The 21,799-nt window shown below is 49.0% G+C and overlaps 5 pseudogenes; all 5 read left to right on the forward strand.

The window, feature by feature from the left end:
* The first annotated feature begins 9,574 nt into the window (after nt 1-9,574).
* On the forward strand, nt 9,575-9,694 carry LOC130352705 (5S ribosomal RNA; annotated as a pseudogene).
* A 1,674-nt stretch (nt 9,695-11,368) lies between these two features.
* On the forward strand, nt 11,369-11,488 carry LOC130347040 (5S ribosomal RNA; annotated as a pseudogene).
* A 1,085-nt stretch (nt 11,489-12,573) lies between these two features.
* Nucleotides 12,574-12,693, forward strand: LOC130352122 (5S ribosomal RNA; annotated as a pseudogene).
* Nucleotides 12,694-20,520: 7,827 nt separating this feature from the next.
* On the forward strand, nt 20,521-20,640 carry LOC130352732 (5S ribosomal RNA; annotated as a pseudogene).
* Nucleotides 20,641-21,316: 676 nt separating this feature from the next.
* Nucleotides 21,317-21,436, forward strand: LOC130331956 (5S ribosomal RNA; annotated as a pseudogene).
* Nucleotides 21,437-21,799: the final 363 nt, after the last annotated feature.

Raw genomic sequence — 21,799 nt, forward strand, 5'->3', positions numbered from 1 at the left:
AGGAAGGGGCCCTCCCGCTGTCCTGTCAGCTGTTCGGGATGCCGCGATTAGCCGCGGCTATCCCGAACAGCTCGACTGAGTTGGCCGGGAACTTTCACTTTCACTTTTAGCCGCACGGCTCAGCTTTGAGCGCGCGGCTAAAGGGTTAATAGCGCGCGGCGCCGCGATTGGCGCTGCGCGCTATTAGAGGCGGGTCCCGGCTTCACTATGACGCCGGGCCCGCCATGATATGACGCGGGGTTACTGTGTAACCCCGCGTTATATCAGAAGAGCAGGACCAAGGACGTACCGGTACGTCCTTGGTCCTTAAGGGGTTAAATCCACAGTATACAGGGTTTGAAGCTGTCTACGGCCATCCTAAGCTGAATGCGCCTGTTTTCATCATATCGCAGACTGGTACCCAGCTTAGGGCCAGGTAAATACCAGCATGGGAGACTGGCTGGGAATCCCGGGTGCAGTTGACATTTTGCTCTGTTTCTGCTCCGATTCCGAAAAGGATTTATTGATGCTTAAATCCACAATATACAGGGTGTGAAGCTGTCAACGGCCATCCTAAGCTGAACGTGCCTGCTTTTGTCAGTTTGCAGACTGCTACCCAGCTTAGGGCCTGGTAAGTACCGGCATGGGAGACTGGCTGGGAATCCTGGGTGCAGTTGACATTTTGCTCTGTTGCTTCCTTCCTCTCCGATTAATAAAAATATTTATTGATGCTTAAATCCACAGTATACAAGGAGTGAAGCTGTCAACGGCCATCCTAAGCTGAACGCGCCTGCTCTCATCAGATAGCATACTGCTACCCATCTTAGGGCCTGGTAAGTACCAGCATGGGAGACTGGCTGGGAATCCCGGGTGCAGTTGACATTTTGCTCTGTTGCCGCCTTCCGCTCCGATTCCGAAAAGGATTTATTGATGCTTAAATGCACAGTATAAAGGGTGAGAAGCTGTCAACGGCCATCCTAAACTGAACGTGCCTGCTCTCGTCAGATCGCAAATTGCTACTCAACTTTGGAACCGGTAAGTTCCAGCATGGGAGACTGGCTGGGAATCCTGGGTGTATTTGACATTTTGCTCTGTTGCCGCCTTCTGCTTTGATTCCAAAAAGGATTTATTGATGCTTAAATCCACTGTATACAAGGCGTGAAGCTGTCAACGGCCATCCTAAGCTGAACGTACCTGCTCTCCTCAGATCGCAGACTGCTGCCCGGCAAGTACCGGCATGGGAGACTGGCTGGCAATCCAAGGTGCCATTGACATTTTGCTCTGTTGCCGCCTTCCTCTCCGATTAATAAAAATATTTATTGATGCTTAAATCCACAGTATACAAGGCGAGAAGCTGTCAACGGCCATCCTAAGCTGAACGTGCCTGCTCTCGTCAGATCGCAGACTGCTGCCCAGCTTAGGGCCCGGTAAGTACCGGCATGGGAGACTGGCTTGGAATCCCGGGTGCAGTTGACATTTTGCTCTGTTGCCGCCTTCCGCTCCGATTCGGAAAAGGATTTATTGATGCTTAAATTCACATTTTAAAGGGTGTGATGCTGTTAACGGCCATCCTAAGTTGAACGTGCCTGCTCTCGTCAGATCGGAGCAGAAGGCGGCAACAGAGCAAAATGTCCCTTAGGGCCCGGTAAGTATCAGCATGGGAGACTGGCTGGGAAACCCGGGTGCAGTAGACATTTTGCTCTGTTGCCGCCTTCCCTTCCGTTCCGATTTCGAAAAAGAATTATTGATGCTTAAATACACAGTATAAAGTGTGTGAAGTTGTCAATGGCCATCCTAAGCTGAACGTGCCTGCTCTCGTCAGTTTGCAGACTGCTACCCAGCTTAGGGCCTGGTAAGTACCGGCATGGGAGACTGGCTGGGAATCCCGGGTGCAGTTGACATTTTGCTCTGTTGCCGCCTTCCGCTTTGATTCCAAAAAGGATTTATTGATGCTTAAATCCACAGTATGCAAGGCGTGAAGATGTCAACGGCCATCCTAAGCTGAATGTGCCTGCTCTCCTCAGATCGCAGACTGCTGCCCGGCAAGTACCGGCATGGGAGACTGGCTGGCAATCCAAGGTGCCATTGACATTTTGCTCTGTTGCCGCCTTCCTCTCCGATTAATAAAAATATTTATTGATGCTTAAATCCACAGTATACAAGGCGTGAGGCTGTCAACGGCCATCCTAAGCTGAACGCGCATGCTCTCGTCAGATCGCAGACTGCTACCCAGCTTAGGGCCCGGTAAGTACCGGCATGGGAAACTTGCTGGGAATCCCGGGTGCAGTGGACATTTTGCTCTGTTGCCGCCTTCCGTTCCGTTCCGATTCCGAAAAGGATTTATTGATGCTTAAATGCACAGTATAAAGGGCAAGAAGCTGTCAACAGCCTTCCTAAGCTGAACGCGCCTGCTCTTGTCAGATCGCAGACTTCTACCGAGCTTAGGGCCCGGTAAGTAACGGCATGGGAGACTGGCTGGCAATCCCGGTTGCCGTTGACATTTCGCTCTATTGACGGCTTTTGCTCCGATTCCGAAAATAATTTATTGATGCTTAAATCCACAGTATACAAGGTGTGAAGCTGTCGACGGCCATCCTAAGCTGAACGCGCCTTCTCTCGTCAGATCGCAGACTGGTACAGATCTTAGGGCCCGGTAAGTACCGGCATGGGACACTGGCTGGGAATCCCGGGTGCAGTTGACATTTTGCTCTGTTGACGCCTTCCGCTCCGATTCCGAAAAGGATTTATTGATGCTTAAATCCACAGTATACAGGGTGTTAAGACGTCTGCGGCCATCCTAAGCTGAATGCGCCTGTTCTCGTTAGATCACAGACTGCTACCCAGCTTAGGGCCTGGCAAGTACCAGCATGGGAGACTGGCTGGGAATCCCGGGTGCAGTTGACATTTTGTTCGTTTTCTGCTCCGATTCCGAAAAGGATTTATTGATGCTTAAATTTACAGTATACAAGGCAAGAAGCTGTCAATGGCCATCCTAAGCTGAATGCGCCTGTTCTCGTCAGATCGCAGACTGCTACCCAGCTTAGAGCCTGGTAAGTACCAGCATGGGAGACTGGCTGGGAATCCCGGGTGCAGTTGCCATTTTGCTCTGTTTCTGCTCCGATTCCGAAAATTAATTATTTATGCTTAAATCCACAGTATACAAGGTGTGAAGCTGTGAAGCTGTGAAGCTGTCAAGCTGTCCCTGGGAATCCCGGGTGCAGTTGACATTTTAATTTGTTGCCGCCTTCCGCTCCGATTCGGAAAAGGATTTATTGATGCTTAAATCCACAATATACAGGGTGTGAAGCTGTCAATGGCCATCCTAAGCTGAGCGTGCCTGCTCTCGTCTGTTTGCAGACTGCTACCCAGCTTAGGGCCTGGTAAGTACCGGCATGGGTGCAGTTGACATTTTGCTCTGTTGCCGCCTTCCGCTCTGATTCCGACAAGGATTTATTGATGCTTAAATCCACAGTATAAAGGGCGTGAAGCTGTCATTTTTCCATCCTAAGCTGAATGCGCCTGCTCTCGTCAAATCTCAGACTGTTACCCAGCTTAGGGCCCGGTAAGTACCGGCATGGGAGACTGGCTGGAAATCCCGGGTGCCGTTGACGTTTTGCTATGATGCCGCCTTCCGCTCAGAATCCGAAAAGGATTTATTGATGCTTAAATCCACAGTATTAAGGGTATAAAGGGTATAAAGGGTAGAAAGGGTATAAAGGGTATAAAGGGTGTGAAGCTGTCAACGGCCATCCTAAGCTGAGCGTGTCTGCTCTCGTCAGATTGCAGACTGCTACCCAGCTTAGGGGCTGGTAAGTACCAGCATCGGAGACTGGCTGGGAATCCAGGGTGCTGTTGACATTTTGGTCTGTTGCCGCTTTCCGCTCCGATTCCGAAAAGGATTTATTGATGCTTAAATCCACAGTATACAAGGCGTGAAGCTATCAACAGCCTTCCTAAGCTGAGCCCGCCTGCTCTCATCAGATCGCAGACTGCTACCCAGCTTAGGGATTGGTAAGTACCAGCATGGGAGACTGGCTGGGAATCCTGGGTGCTGTTGACATTTTCTCAGTTGCCGCCTTCCGCTCCGATTACGTAAAGTATTTATTGATGCTTAAATCCACAGTATAAAGGATGTGATGCTGTTAACGGCCATCCTAAGCTGAACGTGCCTGTTCTCGTCAGATTGAGGACTGCTACCCAGCTTAGGGATTGGTAAGTACCAGCATGGGAGACTGGCTGGGAATCCCAGGTGTTGTTGACATTTTGCTCTGTTGCCACCTTCCGCTCCAATTCCTAAAAGGATTTTTTGATGCTTAAATCTACAGCATACAAGGCGTGAAGCTATTAACAGCCATCCTAAGCTGATCCCGCCTGCTCTCGTCAGATCGCAGACTGCTACCCAGCTTAGGGATTGGGAAGTACTGGCTGGGAATACTGGGTGCCGTTGACATTTTCTCTGTTGCTGCCTTCCGCTCCGATTACGTAAAGTATTTATTGATGCTTAAATCCACAGTATAAAGGGTATAAAGGGTATAAAGGGCATAAAGGTTGTAATGCTGTTAACAGCCATCCTAAGCTGAACGCGCCTGCTCTAGTCAGTTCGCAGACTGCTGCCCGGTAAGTACCGGCATGGGAGACTGGCTGGGAATCCCGGGTGCAGTTGACATTTTGCTCTGTTTCCGCTCCGATTCCGAAAAGAATTTATTGATGCTTAAATCCACAGTATACAAGGCGTGAAGCTGTCAATGGCCATCCTAAGCTAAATGTGGCTGCTCTTGTCAGATCGCAGACTGCTACCTAGCTTTGGGCCCAGTAAGTACCGGCATGGGAGACTGGCTGGGAATCCCGGGTGCCGTTAACGTTTTGCTCTGTTGCTGCCTTCCGCTCGGATTCCGAAAAGGATTTATTGATGCTTAAATCCACAGTATAAAGGGTGTGAAGCTGTCAACGGCCATCTTAAGCTGAACGCGCCTGCTCTTGTCAGATCGCAGACTGCTACCTAGCTTTGGGCCCGGTAAGTACCAGCATGGGAGACTGGCTGGGAATCCCAAGTGTCGTTGACATTTTGCTCTGTTGCCGCCTTCCGCTCCGATTCCGAAAAGGATTTATTGATGCTTAAATCCACAGTATCCACAGTATACAGGGTGTGAAGCCGTCTACGGCTATCCTAAGCTGAATGTGCCTGTTCTTGTCAGATCACAGACTGCTGCCCGGGAAAGTACGGGCATGGGAGACTGGCTGGCAATCCAAGGTGCTATTGACATTTTGCTCTGTTGCCGCCTTCCTCTCCGATTCCGAAAAGGATTTATTGATGCTTAAATGCACAGTATAAAAAGCATGAAGCTGTCAATGGCCATCCTAAGCTGAACGTGCCTGCTCTCGTCAGATCGCAGACTGCTACCCACCTTAGGGCCCGGTAAGTACTGGCATGGAAGACTGGCTGGGAATCCCGGGTGCCATTGACATTTTGCTCTATTGCTGCCTTCCGCTCCGATTCCGAAAATAATTTATTGATGCTTAAATCCACAGTATACAAGGTGTGAAGCTGTCGACGGCCATCCAAAACTGAACGCGCCTGCACGCTTCAGATCGCAGACTGCTACCCAGCTTAGGGCCCGGTAAGTACTAGCATGGGAGACTGGCTGGGAATCCCAGGTGTTGTTGACATTTTGCTCTGTTGCCGCCTTCCTCTCCGATTCCGAAAAGGATTTATTGATGCTTAAATGCACAGTATAAAGGGCATGAAGCTGTCAACAGCCATCCTAAGCTGAACGCGCCTGCTCTCGTCAGATCGCAGACTGCTACCCAGCTTAGGGCCCGGTAAGTACCAGCATGGGAGACTGGCTGGGAATATCAGGTTTTGTTGACATTTTGCTCTGTAGCTCTGTAGCCATTTTGCTCCGATTCCGAAAAGGATTTATTGATGCTTCAATCCACAGTATACAGGGTGTGAAGCCGTCTACGGCTATCCTAAGCTGAATGCGCCTGTTCTTGTCAGATTGCAGACTGCTGCCCGGCAAGTATGGGCATGAGAGTCTGGCTGGCAATCCAAGGTGCTATTGACATTTTGCTCTGTTGCCGCCTTCCTCTCAGATTAAAAAAAATATTTATTGATGCTTAAATCCACAGTATACAAGGCGTGAAGATGTCAACGGCCATCCTAAGCTGAATGCGCCTGCTCTTGTCAGATCGCAGACTGCTACGCAGCTTAGGGCCCAGTAAGTACCGGCATGGGAGACTGGCTGGGAATCCCGGGTGCAGTTGACATTTTGCTCTGTTGCCGCCTTCCGTTCCGATTTCGAAAAGGATTTATTGATGATTAAATGCACAGTATAAAAAGCATGAAGCTGTCAACGGCCATCCTAAGCTGAATGCGTCTGCTCTAGTCAGATCGCAGACTGCTACCCAGCTTATGGCCTGGTAAGTACCAGCCTGGGAGACTGGCTGGGAATCCCGGGTGCATTTGACATTTTGCTCTGTTGCCGCTTTCTGCTCCGATTCCGAAAAGGATTTATTGATGCTTAAATCCACAGTATACAAGGCGTGAAGCTGTCAACGGCCATCCTAAGCTAAACGTGCCTGCTCTCGGAAGATCGCAGACTGCTACCTAGCTTTGGGCCCGGTAAATACCGGCATGGGAGACTGGCTGGTAATCCCAGTTGCCGTTAACGTTTTGCTCTGTTGCTGCCTTCTGCTCGGATTCCGAAAAGGATTTATTGATGCCTAAATCCATAGTATAAAAGGTGTGAAGCTGTCAACGGCCATCTTAAGCTGAACGCGCCTGCTCTCGTCAGATCGCAAATTGCTACCCAGCTTAGGGCCCGGTAAGTACCAGCATGGGAGACTGGCTGGGAATCCCGGGTGCAGATGACATTTTGCTCTGTTGCCGCCTTCCGTTCTGATTCCGAAAAGCATTTATTGATGCTTACATCCACAGTATACAAGGAGTGACGCTATCAACAGCCATCCTAAGCTGAACCCGCCTGCGCTTGTCAGATTGCAGACTGCTACCCAGCTTAGGGCTTGGTAAGAAACGGCATGGGAGACTGGCTGGGAATCCTGGCTGCTGTTGACATTTTCTCTGTTGCCGCCTTCCGCTCCTATTCCTAAAATAATTTTTTGATGCTTAAATCCACAGTATAAAGCGTGAGAAGCTGTGAACGGCCATCCTAAGTTGAGCGCGCCTGCTCTCGTCAGATTGCAGACTGCTACCCAGCTTAGGGCTTGGTAAGTACCGGCATTGGAAACTGGCTGGGAATCTTGGCTGCCTTTGACATTTTCTCTGTTGCCGCCTTCCGCTCCGATTACGTAAAGTATTTATTGATGCTTAAATCCACAGTATAAAGGGTGTGATGCTGTTAACGGCCATCCTAAGATGAACGTGCCTGCTCTTGTCAGATCGCAGCCTGCTACCCTGCTTAGGGCCCGGTAAGTACCGGCATGTGAGACTGGCTTGCAATCCAAGGTGCCATTGACATTTTGCTCTGTTGCCGCCTTCCGCTCTGATTCCTAAAAGGATTTATTGATGCTTAAATCCACAGTATAAAGGGTGTGATGCTGTCAACGGCCATCCTAAGCTGAATGTGCCTGCTCTCATCAGATCGCAGACTGCTAACCAGCTTAGGGCCTGGTAAGTACCAGCAAGGAAGACTGGCTGGGAATCCCGGGTGCAGTTTCCATTTTGCTCTGTTGCCGCCTTCCGTTCCGTTCCGATTCCGAAAAGGATTTATTGATGCTTAAATGCACAGTATAAAGGGCGTGAAGCTGTCATTTTTCCATCCTAAGCTGAATGCGCCTGCTCTCGTCAAATCTCAGACTGTTAACCAGCTTAGGGCCCGGTAAGTACCGGCATGGGAGACTGGCTGGAAATCCCGGGTGCCGTTGACGTTTTGCTATGATGCCGCCTTCCGCTCAGAATCCGAAAAGGATTTATTGATGCTAAAATCCACAGTATAAAGGGTATAAAGGGTATAAAGGGTATAAAGGGTGTGAAGCTGTCAACGGCCATCCTAAGCTGAGCGTGTCTGCTCTCGTCAGATTGCAGACTGCTACCCAGCTTAGGGGCTGGTTAGTACCAGCATCGGAGACTGGCTGGGAATCCAGGGTGCTGTTGACGTTTTGGTCTGTTGCCGCTTTCCGCTCCGATTCCGAAAAGGATTTATTGATGCTTAAATCCACAGTATACAAGGCGTGAAGCTATCAACAGCCTTCCTAAGCTGAGCCCGCCTGCTCTCATCAGATCGCAGACTGCTACCCAGCTGAGGGATTGGTAAGTACCAGCATGGGAGACTGGCTGGGAATCCCAGGTATTGTTGAGTTTTTTGCTCTGTAGCCGCCTTCCGCTCCGATTCCGAAAAGGATTTATTGATGCTTAAATCCACAGTACACAGGGTGTGAAGCCGTCTACGGCTATCCTAAGCTGAATGTGCCTGTTCTTGTCAGATCGCAGACTGCTACCCAGCTTAGGGCCCGGTAAGTACCAGCATGGGAGACTGGCTGTGAATCCCAGGTGTTGTTGACATTTTGCTCTGTAGCCGCCTTCCGCTCCGATTCCGAAAAGGATTTATTGATGCTTAAATCCACAGTATACAGGGTGTGAAGCCGTCTACGGCTATCCTAAGCTGAATGTACCTGTTCTTGTCAGATCGCAGACTGCTGCCCGGCAAGTACGGGCATGGGAGACTGGCTGGCAATCCAAGGTGCTATTGACATTTTGCTCTGTTGCCGCCTTCCTCTCCGATTCCGAAAAGGATTTATTGATGCTTAAATGCACAGTATAAAGGGCATGAAGCTGTCAACAGCCATCCTAAGCTGAACGCACCTGCTCTCGTCAGATCGCAGCCCGCTACCCAGCTTAGGGCCCGGTAAGTACCAGCATGGGAGACTGGCTGGGAATATCAGGTTTTGTTGACATTTTGCTTTGTAGCTCTGTAGCCATTTTGCTCCGATTCCGAAAAGGATTTATTGATGCTTAAATCCACAGTATACAGGGTGTGAAGCCGTCTACGGCTATCCTAAGCTGAATGCGCCTGTTCTTGTCAGATTGCAGACTGCTGCCCGGCAAGTATGGGCATGGGAGTCTGGCTGCCAATCCAAGGTGCTATTGACATTTTGCTCTGTTGCCGCCTTCCTCTCAGATTAAAAAAAATATTTATTGATGCTTAAATCCACAGTATACAAGGCATGAAGATGTCAACGGCCATCCTAAGCTGAACGCGCCTGCTCTCGTCAGATCGCAGACTGCTACGCAGCTTAGGGCCCAGTAAGTACCGGCAGGGGAGACTGGCAGGGAATCCCGGGTGCAGTTGACATTTTGCTCTGTTGCCGCCTTCCGTTCCGATTTCGAAAAGGATTTATTGATGATTAAATGCACAGTATAAAAAGCATGAAGCTGTCAATGGCCATCCTAAGCTGAACTCGCCTGCTCTCGTCAGTTCGCAGACTGCTACCCAGCTTAGGGCCCGGTAAGTACTGGCATGGGAGACTGGCTGGGAATCCCGGGTGCTGTTGACTTTTTGCTCTATTGCTGCCTTCCGCTCCGATTCAGAAAATAATTTATTGATGCTTAAATGCACAGTATAAAGGGCAAGAAGCTGTCAACGGCCATCCTAAGCTGAACGCGCCTGCTCTCGTCAGATCGCAGACTGCTACCCAGCTTAGGGCCTGGTAAGTACCAGCATGGGAGACTGGCTGGGAATCCCAAGTGTCGTTGACATTTTGCTCTGTTGCCGCCTTCCGCTCCGATTCCGAAAAGGATTTATTGATGCTTAAATCCACAGTATACAGGGTGTGAAGCCGTCTACGGCTATCCTAAGCTGAATGCGCCTGTTCTTGTCAGATTGCAGACTGCTGCCCGGCAAGTATGGGCATGGGAGTCTGGCTGCCAATCCAAGGTGCTATTGACATTTTGCTCTGTTGCCGCCTTCCTCTCCGATTCCGAAAAGGATTTATTGATGCTTAAATGCACAGTATAAAAAGCATGAAGCTGTCAATGGCCATCCTAAGCTGAACGCGCCTGCTCTCGTCAGATCGCAGACTGCTACCCAGCTTAGGGCGTGGTAAGTACTGGCATGGAAGACTGGCTGGGAATCCCGGGTGCAGTTGACATTTTGCTCTGTTGCCGCCTTCCGTTCCGATTCCGAAAAGGATTTATTGATGATTAAATGCACAGTATACAAGATGTGAAGCTGTCGACGGCCATCCTAAGCTGAACTCGCCTCCTCTCGTCAGATTGCAGACAGCTACCCAGCTTAGGGCCCGGTAAAAACTGGCATGGGAGACTGGCTGGGAATCCCGGGTGCTGTTGACATTTTGCTCTATTGCTGCCTTCCGCTCCTATTCCGAAAAGAATTTATTGATGCTTAAATCCACAGTATACAAGGTGTGAAGCTGTCGACGGCCATCCTAAGCTTAACGCGCCTGCTCTCGTCAGATCGCAGACTGGTACAGATCTTAGGGCCCGGTAAGTACCGGTATGGGACACTGGCTGGGAATCCCGGCTGCCGTTGACATTTTGCTCTGTTGCCGCCTTCCGTTCCGATTCCGAAAAGGATTTATTGATGCTTAAATGCACAGTATAAAGAGCGAGAAGCTGTCAACAGCCATCCTAAGCTGAACGCGCCTGCTCTCGTCAGATCGCAGACTGCTACCCAGCTTAGGGCCCGGTAAGTACCAGCATGGGAGACTGGCTGGGAATCCCAAGTGTCGTTGACATTTTGCTCTGTTGCCGCCTTCCGCTCCGATTCCGAAAATAATTTATTGATGCTTAAATCCACAGTATACAGGGTGTGAAGCCGTCTACGGCTATCCTAAGCTGAATGTGCCTGTTCTTGTCAGATCGCAGACTGTTGCCTGGCAAGTACGGGCATGGGAGACTGGCTGGCAATCCAAGGTGCTATTGACATTTTGCTCTGTTGCCGCCTTCCTCTCCGATTCCGAAAAGGATTTATTGATGCTTAAATACACAGTATAAAAAGCATGAAGCTGTCAATGGCCATCCTAAGCTGAACTCGCCTGCTCTCGTCAGATCGCAGACTGCTACCCAGCTTAGGGCCCGGTAAGTACTGGCATGGAAGACTGGCTGGGAATCCCGGGTGCCGTTGACATTTTGCTCTATTGCTGCCTTCCGCTCCGATTCCGAAAAGAATTTATTGATGCTTAAATCCACAGTATACAAGGTGTGAAGCTGTCGATGGCCATCCTAAGCTGAACGCGCCTGCTCTCGTCAGGACGCAGACTGCTACCCAGCTTAGGGCCCGGTAAGTACCAGCATGGGAGACTGGCTGGGAATCCCAGGTGTCGTTGACATTTTGCTCTGTTGCCGCCTTTCGCTCCGATTCCGAAAAGGATTTATTGATTCTTAAATCCACAGTATACAGGGTGTGAAGATGTCTACGGCCATCCTAAGCTGAACGCGCCTGCTCTCGTCAGATCGCAGACTGCTACCCAGCTTAGGGCCCGGTAAGTACCAGCATGGGAGACTGGCTGGGAATCCCAGGTGTTGTTGACATTTTGCTCTGTAGCCGCCTTCCGCTCCGATTCCGAAAAGGATTTATTGATGCTTAAATCCACAGTATACAGGGTGTGAAGCCGTCTACGGCTATCCTAAGCTGAATGTGCCTGTTCTTGTCAGATCGCAGACTGCTGCCCGACAAGTACGGGCATGGGAGACTGGCTAGCAATCCAAGGTGCTATTGACATTTTGCTCTGTTGCCGCCTTCCTCTCCGATTCCGAAAAGGATTTATTGATGCTTAAATGCACAGTATAAATTGCGTGAAGCTGTCAACGGCCATCCTAAGCTGAACGTGCCTGCTCTCCTCAGATCGCAGACTGCTGCCCGGCAAGTACCGGCATGGGAGCCTGGCTGGCAATCCAAGGTGCCATTGACATTTTGCTCTGTTTCCGCCTTCCTCTCCGATTAATAAAAATATTTATTGATGCTTAAATCCACAGTATAGAAGGCGTGAAGCTGTCAACGGCCATCCTAAGCTAAACGCGCCTGCTCTCGTCAGATCGCAGACTGGTACAGATCTTAGGCCCCGGTGAGTACCGGCATGGGACACTGGCAGGGAAAACAGGGTGCCGTTGACATTTTGCTCTGTTGCAGCCTTCCGTTCCGATTCCGAAAAGGATTTATTGATGCTTAAATGCACAGTATAAAGGGCATGAAGCTGTCAACAGCCATCCTAAGCTGAACGCGCCAGCTCTCGTCAGATCGCTGACTGCTATCCAGCTTAGGGCTTGGTAAATACCAGCATGGGTGACTGGCTTGGAATCCTGGGTGCAGTTGACATTTTGCTCTGTTGCTGCCTTCCGCTCCGATTCTGAAAAGATTTATTTATGCTTAAATCCACAGTATAAAGGCTATAAAGGGTATAAAGGGAGTGAAGCTGTCAACGGCCATCCTAAGCTGAACGCGCCTGCTCCCGTCAGATCGCAGACTGGTACAGATCTTAGGGCTCGGTAAGTACCAGCATGGGACACTGGCTGGGAATCCCGGGTGCCGTTGACATTTTGCTCTGTTGCTGCCTTCCGTTCCGATTCCGAAAAGGATTTATTGATGCTTAAATGCACAGTATAAAGAGCGTGAAGCTGTCAACGGCCATCCTAAGCTGAACGCGCCTGCTCTCGTCAGAACGCAGACTGCTACCCAGCTTAGGGCCCGGTAAGTACCTGCAAGGGAGACTGGCTGGGAATGCCAGGTGTCGTTGACATTTTGCTCTGTTGCCGCCTTCCGCTCCGATTCCGAAAAGGGTATAAAGGGTATAAAGGGTATAAAGGGTATAAAGGGTATAAAGGGTTTAAGCTGTCAACGGCCATCCTAAGCTGAACGCGACTGCTCTCGTCAGATCGCAAATTGCTACTCAGCTTAGGGCCCGGTAAGTACCAGCATAGGAGACTGGCTGGGAATCCCGGGTGCTGTTGACGTTTTGCTCTGTTGACGCCTTCCGCTCAGATTCCGAAAAGGATTTATTGATGCTTAAATCCACAATATACAGGATGTGAAGCTGTCAACAGCCATCCTAAGCTGAACGTGCCTGCTCTCATCAGTTTGCAGACTGCTACCCAGCTTAGGGCCTGGTAAGTACCGGCATGGGAGACTGGCTGGGAATCCAGGGTGCAGTTGACATTTTTCTCTGTTGCCGCCTTCTGCTCTGATTCCAAAAAGGATTTATTGATGCTTAAATCGACGGTATACAAGGCATGAAGCTGTCAACGGCCATCCTAAGCTGAACGTGCCTGTTCTCCTCAGATCGCAGACTGCTGCCCGGCAAGTACCGGCATGGGAGACTGGCTGGCAATCCAAGGTGCCATTGACATTCTGCTCTGTTGCCGCCTTCCTCTCCGATTAATAAAAATATTTATTGATGCTTAAATCCATAGTATACAAAGTGTGAAGCTGTCAACTGCCATCCTAAGCTGAACGTGCCTGCTCTCGTCAGATCGCAGACTGCTATCCAGCTTAGGGCCCAGTAAGTTACGGCATGGGAGACTGGCTGGGAATCCCGGGTGCAGATGACATTTTGTTCTGTTGCCGCCTTCCGTTCCGATTCCGAAAAGGATTTATTGATGCTTAAATGCACAGTATAAAGGGCGAGAAGCTGTAAACGGCCATCCTAAGCCGAACGCGCCTGCTCTCGTCAGATCGCAGACTGGTACAGAGCTTTGGGCCCGGTAAGTACCGGCATGGGACACTGGCTGGGAATCCCGGGTGCAGTTGACATTTTGCTCTGTTGCCGCCTTCTGCTCCAATTTCAAAAAGGATTTATTGATGCTTAAATCCACAGTATACAGTGTGTGAAGCTGTCTATGGCCATCCTAAGCTGAATGCGCCTGTTCTCGTCAGATCGCAGACTGCTACCCAGCTTAGGGCCTGGTAAGTACCAGCATGGGAGACTAGCTGGGAATCCCGGGTGCAGTTGACATTTTGCTCTGTTGCTGCCTTCCGCTCCGATTCTGAAAAGATTTATTGATTCTTAAATCCACAGTATAAAGGGTATAAAGGGTATAAAGGGTGTGAAGCTGTCAACGGCCATCCTAAGCTGAACGCGCCTGCTCTCGTCAGATCGCAAACTGCTACCCAGCTTAGGGCCCTGTAAGTACCGGCATGGGAGACTGGCTGGGAATCCCGGGTGCAGTTGACATTTTGCTCTGTTGCCGCCTTCCTCTCCGATTGAGAAAAATATTTATTGATGCTTAAATCCACAGTATACAAGGCGTGAAGCTGTCAACGGCCATCCTAAGCTGAACGCGGCTGCTCTCGTCAGATCGCAGACTGCTACCCAGCTTAGGGCCCAGTAAGTACCGGCATGGGAGACGGGCTGGGAATCCCGGGTGCAGTTGACATTTTGCTCTGTTGCCGCCTTCCGTTCCGATTCTGAAAAGGATTTATTGATGCTTAAATGCACAGTATAAAGGGCGAGAAGCTGTCAACGGCCATCCTAAGCTGAACGCGCCTGCTCTCGTCAGATTGCAGACTGCTACCCAGCTAAGGGCCCGGTAAGTACCGGCATGGGAGACTGGCTGGGAATCCCGGGTGCCGTTAACATTTTGCTCTATTGCCGCCTTCCACTCCGATTCCGAAAACTATTTATTGATGCTTAACCCCTTAAGGACCAGGCCATTTTATACCTTAAGGACCGGAGCGTTTTTTGCAATTCTGACCACTGTCACTTTAAACATTAATAACTCTGGAATGCTTTTAGTTATCATTCTGATTCCGAGATTGTTTTTTCGTGACATATTCTTCTTTAACTTAGTGGTAAAATTTTATGGTAACTTGCATCCTTTCTTGGTGAAAAATCCCAAAATTTGATGAAAAAAATGAAAATTTTGCATTTTTCTAACTTTGAAGCTCTCTGCTTGTAAGGAAAATGGATATTCAAAATATATTTTTTGGGGGTTCACATATACAACATGTCTACTTTATGTTTGCATCATAAAATTTATGAGTTTTTACTTTTGGAAGACACCATAGGGCTTCAAAGTTCAGCAGCAATTTTGAAATTTTTCACAAAATTTTCAAACTCACTATTTTTCAGGGACCAGTTTAGTTTTGAAGTTGATTTGAAGGGTCTTCATATTAGAAATACCCCATAAAAGACCCCATTATAAAAACTACACCCCCTAAAGTATTCAAAAAAACATTCAGTAAGTGTATTAACCCTTTAGGTGTTTCACAGGAATAGCAGCAAAGTGAAGGAGAAAATTAAAAATCTTCATTTTTTACACTCGCATGTTCTTGTAGACCCAATTTTAGAATTTTTGCAAGTGGCAAAAAGGAGAAAATTTTTACTTTTATTTGAAACCCAATTTCTCTCGAGTAAGCACATACCTCATATGTCTATGTTAATTGTTCGGCGGGCGCAGTAGAGGGCTCAGAAGGGAAGGAGCGACAAATGGTTTTTGGGGGGCATGCCGCATTTAGGAAGCCCCTTTGGTGCCAGGACAGCAAAAAAAAACACATGGCATACCATTTTGGAAATTAGACCCCTCAGGGAACGTAACAAGGGGTAAAGTGAACCTTAATACCCTACAGGTGATTCATTACTTTTGCATATGTAAAAAATATATATATATTTTTTTTACCTAAAATGCTTGGTTTCCCAAAATTTTACATTTTTAAAAAGGGTAATAGCAGAAAATACCCCCCAAAATTTGAAGCCCAATTTCTCCCGATACAGAAAACACCTCGCATGGGGGTGAAAAGTGCTCTGCTGGTGCACTACAGGTCTCAGAAGAGAAGGAGTCACATTTGGCTTTTTGAAAGCAAATTTTGCTCTGGGGGCATGCCGCATTTAGGAAGCCCCTATGGTGCCAGAACAGCAAAAAAAAAAACACATGGCATACCATTTTGGAAACTAGACCCCTCGGGGAACGTAACAAGGGGTAACGTGAACCTTAATGCCCTACAGGTGTTTCACGACTTTTGCATATGTAAAAAAAAAAAAAAAATTTTTACCTAAAATGCTTATTTTCCCAAAATGTTTACATTTTTGAAAAGGGTAATAGCGGAAAATACCCCCCAAAATTTGAAGCCCAATTTCTCCCGATTCAGAAAACACCCCATATGGGGGTGAAAAGTGCTCTGCTGGCGCACTACAGGTCTCAGAAGAGGAGGAGTCACATTTGGCTTTTTGAAAGCGAATTTTGCTCTGGGGGCATGCCGCATTTAGGAAGCCCCTATGGTGCCAGGACAGCAAAAAAAAAACACATGGCATACCATTTTGGAAACTAGACCCCTCGGGGAACGTAACAAGGGGTAATTTGAACCTTAATACCCTACAGGTGTTTCACGACTTTTGCATATGTAAAAAAATATATATATTTTTTTACCTAAAATGCTTGTTTTCCCAAAAATTTTACATTTTTTAAAAGTGTAATAGCAGAAAATACCCCCCAAAATTTGAAGCCCAATTTCTCCCGATTCAGAAAACACCCCATATGGGGGTGAAAAGTGCTCTGCTGGCGCACTACAGGTCTCAGAAGAGGAGGAGTCACATTTGGCTTTTTGAAAGCGAATTTTGCTTTGGGGGCATGCCGCATTTAGGAAGCCCCTATGGTGCCAGAACAGCAAAAAAAAACACATGGCATACCATTTTGGAAACTAGACCCCTCGGGGAACGTAACAAGGGGTAATGTGATCCTTAATACCCTACAGGTGTTTCACGACTTTTGCATATGTAAAAAAATATATATATTTTTTCCCTAAAATGCTTGGTTTCCCAAAATTTTTACAATTTTAAAAAGGGTAATAGGAGAAAATACCCCCCAAAATTTGAAGCCCAATTTCTCCCGATTCAGAAAACACCCCATATGGGGGTGAAAAGTGCTCTGCTGGCGCACTACAGGTCTCAGAAGAGGAGGAGTCACATTTGGCTTTTTGAAAGCGAATTTTGCTCTGGGGGCATGCCGCATTAAGGAAGCCCCTATGGTGCCAGAACAGCAAAAAAAAAAACACATGGCATACCATTTTGGAAACTAGACCCCTCGGGGAACGTAACAAGGGGTAATTTGAACCTTAATACCCTACAGGTGTTTCACGACTTTTGCATATGTAAAAAAATATATATATTTTTTTACCTAAAATGCTTGTTTTCCCAAAAATTTTACATTTTTAAAAAGTGTAATAGCAGAAAATACCCCCCAAAATTTGAAGCCCAATTTCTCCCGATTCAGAAAACACCCCATATGGGGGTGAAAAGTGCTCTGCTGGCGCACTACAGGTCTCAGAAGAGGAGGAGTCACATTTGGCTTTTTGAAAGCGAATTTTGCTCTGGGGGCATGCCGCATTTAGGAAGCCCCTATGGTGCCAGGACAGCAAAAAAAAAACACATGGCATACCATTTTGGAAACTAGACCCCTCGGGGAACGTAACAAGGGGTAATTTGAACCTTAATACCCTACAGGTGTTTCACGACTTTTGCATATGTAAAAAAATATATATATTTTTTTACCTAAAATGCTTGTTTTCCCAAAAATTTTACATTTTTTAAAAGGGTAATAGCAGAAAATACCCCCCAAAATTTGTTAGGCAATTTCTCCCGAGTACGGCGATACCACATATGTGTCCCTAAACTGTTGCCTTGAAATACGACAGGGCTCCAAAGTGAGAGCGCCATGCTCATTTGAGGCCTAAATTAGGGACTTGCATAGGGGTGGACATAGGGGTATTCTACGCCAGTGATTCCCAAACAGGGTGCCTCCAGTTGTTGTAAAACTCCCAGCATGCCTGGACAGTGAATGGCTATCTGGCAATACTGGGAGTAGTTGTTTTGCAACAGCTGGAGGCTCCGTTTTGGAAACAGTGGCGTACCAGACGTTTTTCATTTTTATTGGGGAGGGGGGTTGTATAGGGGTATGTGTATATGTTTATGCTTTTTATTTTATTGTGTGTTAGTGTAGTGTAGTGTTTTTAGGGTACAGTCACACGGGCGGGGGGTTCACAGTAGTTTCTCGCTGGCAGTTTGAGCTGCGGCAGAAATTTTGCCGCACCTCAAACTTGCAGCCGGATACTTACTGTAATCCTCCGCCCATGTGAGTGTACCCTGTACGTTCACATTGGGGGGGGGGGGGGGGGGGGGAACATCCAGCTGTTGCAAAACTACAACTCCCAGCATGTACGGTCTATCAGTGCATGCTGGGAGTTGTAGTTTTGCAACAGCTGGAGGCACACTGGTTGTGAAACACCGAGTTTGGTAACAAACTCAGTGTTTTGCAACCAGTGTGCCTTCAGCTGTTGCAAAAGCTACAACCCCCAGCATGTACGGACAGCGGAAGGGCATGCTGGGTGTTGTAGTTATGCAACAGCTGGAGGCATACTACTTTGGCTGGGGATGCTGGGGATTGTAGTTATGCAACAGCTGGAGACACACTGGTTTGCTACTTAACTCAGTGTGCCTTCAGCTGTTGCAAAACTACAACTCTCAGCATAAGGGTATGCTGGGAGTTGTGGTGGTCTGCCTCCTGCTGTTGCATAACTACAGCTCCCAGCATGCCTTTTTTGCATGCTGGGAGCTGTTGCTAAGCAACAGCAGGAGGCTGTCACTCACCTCCAACGATCCTCGCTGCACCAGGTCAGTCCCTCGTCGTCTCCGCCGCCGCCGCTGCTCCTGGGGCCCCGATCCCAACATGGGCACCGGGGATCGGGGTCCCCAGCACCCGGGGTGCACGTCCCGCACCCGCTCACGTCCTCCGGAAGAGGGGCGGAGCGGGTTGCGGGAGTGACACCCGCAGCAGGCGCCCTGATTGGTCGGCCGGTAATCCGGCCGACGAATCAGGGCGATCGTGAGGTGGCACCAGTGCCACCTCACCCCTGCCGACTCTGGCTGTTCGGGGCCGTCTTTGACGGCCCCGTTCAGCCAATAATTCCGGGTTACCGGGTCACTGGAGACCCGATTGACCCGGAATCCGCCGCAGATCGCTGGACTGAATTGTCCAGCGATCTGCGGACATCGCCGACATGGGGGGCGATATGCCCCGATGCCTGCTGAACGATTTCAGCAGGCATCGGGCATCGGCTCCGCTCCAGATGGTTGCGGGGGGCCGGTAAAACACATGACGTTCTCATACGTCATGTGTCCTTAAGGACTCGGAAATGGAGACTTATGAGAACGTCATGTGTCCTTAAGGGGTTAAATCCACAGTATACAGGGTGTGAAGCTGGCAACGGCCATCCTAAGCTGAACGTGCCTTCTCTCGTCAGATCGCAGACTGCTACCCAGCTTAGGGCCCGGTAAGTACCAGCATGGGAGACTGGCTGGGAATCCCAGGTGTCGTCGACATTCTGCTCTGATTCCGAAAAGGATTTATTGATGCTTAAATCCACAGTATACAAGGCATGAAGCTGTCAACAGCCATCCTAAGCTGAACGCGCCTGCTCTCGTCAGATCGCAATTTGCTACTCAGCTTAGGGCCCGATAAGTACCAACATGGGAGATTGGCTGGGAATCCCGGGTGTTGTTGACGTTTTGCTCTGTTGACACCTTCCGCTCTGATTCCGAAAATGATTTATTGATTCTTAAATCCACAGTATACAAGGCATGAAGCTATCAATGGTCATCCTAAGCTGAACACGCTTGCTCCCGTCAGTTTGCGAACTGCTAAACAGCTTAGGGCCTGGTAAGTACCGGCATGGGAGACTGGCTGGGAATTCAGGGTGCATTTGACATTTTGCTCTGTTTCCGCTCCGATTCCGAAAAGGATTTTTTGATGCTTAAATCCACAGTATAATGGGTGAGAAGCTGTGAACGGCCATCCTAAGCTGAATGCGCCTGCTCTCGTCAGATCGCAGACTGCTACCCAGCTTAGGGCCCAGTAAGTACCAGCATGGGAGACTGGCTGTGAATCCCAGGTGCCGTTGAAGTTTTGCTCTGTTGCCGCCTTCCGCGCCGATTCCGAAAAGGATTTATTGATGCTTAAATCCACAGTATACAAGGTGGGAAGCTGTCGACGGCCATCCTAAGCTGAACGCGACTGCTCTCGTCAGATTGCAAATTGCTACTCAGCTTAGGGCCCGGTAAGTACCAGCATGGGGGACTGGCTGGGAATCCATTGTGCCGTTGATGTTTTGCTCTGTTGCCGCCTTCCGTTTCGATTCCCAAAAAGATTTATTGATGCTTAAATGCACAGTATGAAGGGCAAGAAGCTGTAAACGGCCATCCTAAGCTGAATGTGCCTGCTCTTGTCAGATTGCAGACGGCTACCCAGCTTAGGGGCTGGTAAGTACCGGCATGGGAGACTGGCTGGGAATCCCCGGTGCAGTTGACATTTTGCTCTGTTGCCGCCTTCCGTTCCAATTCCGAAAAGGATTTATTGATGCTTAAATCCACAGTATACAAGGCGTGAAGCTGTAAACAGCCATCCTAAGCTGAACGTACCTGCTCTCCTCAGATCGCAGACTGCTGCCCGGCAAGTACCGGCATGGGAGACTAGCTGGCAATCCAAGGTGCCATTGACATTTTGCTCTGTTGCCTCCTTCCTCTTCGATTCCTAAAAATATTTATTGATGCTTAAATGCACAGTATACAAGGCGTGAAACTGTCAACCGCCATCCTAAGCTGAATGCGCCTGCTCTCGTCAGATCGCAGACTGCTACCCAGCTTAGGGCCTGATAAGTACCGGCATGGGAGACTGGCTGGGAATCCCAGGTGCAGTTGACATTTTGCTCTGTTGCCGCCTTCCTTTCCTATTCCGAAAAGGATTTATTGATGCTTAAATCCACAGTATAAAGGGTGAGAAGCTGTGAACGGCCATCCTAAGCTGAATGCGCCTGATCTCGGCGGATCGCAGACTGCTACCCAGCTTAGGGCCTGGTAAGTACCGGCATGGGAGACTGGCTGGGAATCCCAGGTGCAGTTGACATTTTGCTCTGTTGCCGCCTTCCTTTCCTATTCCGAAAAGGATTTATTGATGCTTAAATCCACAGTATAAAGGGTGAGAAGCTGTGAACGGCCATCCTAAGCTGAATGCGCCTGATCTCGGCGGATCGCAGACTGCTACCCAGCTTAGGGCCTGGTAAGTACCGGCATGGGTGACTGGCTGGGAATCCCGGGTGCAGTTGACATTTTGCTCTGTTGCTGATTCCAAAAAGGATTTATTGATGCTTAAATGCACAGTATAAAGGACAAGAAGCTGTCAACGGCCATCCTAAGCGGAATGCGCCTGCTCTCGGCAGATCGCAGACTGCTACCCAGATTAGAGCCCGGTAAGTACCAGCATGGGAGACTTGCTGGGAATCCTTGGTGCCGTTGATGTTTTGCTCTGTTGCCGTCTTCTGCTTCGATTACGTAAAGTATTTAGTGATGCTTAAATCCACAGTATAAAGGGTGGGATGCTGTTAGCGGCCATCCTAAGCTGAACGTGCCTGCTCTCGTCAGATCGCAGACTGCTACTCAGCTTAGGGCCCGGTAAGTACCAGCATGGGAGACCGGCTGGGAATCCCAGGTGTCGTTGACATTTTGCTCTGTTGCCGCCTTCTGCTCTGATTCCAAAAAGGATTTATTGATGCTTAAATCCACAGTATACAGGGTGTGAAGCTGTCAACGGCCATCCTAAGCTGAATGCGCCTGCTCTCGTCAGAACGCAGACTGCTACTCAGCTTAGGGCCTGGTAAGTACTAGCTTGGGAGACTGGCTGGCAATCCAAGGTGCCATTGACATTTTGCTCTGTTTCCACCTTCTGCTCCGATTCCTAAAAGGATTTATGATGCTTAAATCCGCAGTGTAAAAGGCGTGAAGCTGTCAACGGCCATCCTAAACTGAACGCGCATGCTCTCGTCAGATCGCGGACTGCTACCCCGCTTTGGGCCCGGTAAGTACC

Source organism: Hyla sarda, chromosome 1, assembly GCF_029499605.1.
Source record: "Hyla sarda isolate aHylSar1 chromosome 1, aHylSar1.hap1, whole genome shotgun sequence".
Lineage (NCBI taxonomy): Eukaryota > Metazoa > Chordata > Amphibia > Anura > Hylidae > Hyla > Hyla sarda.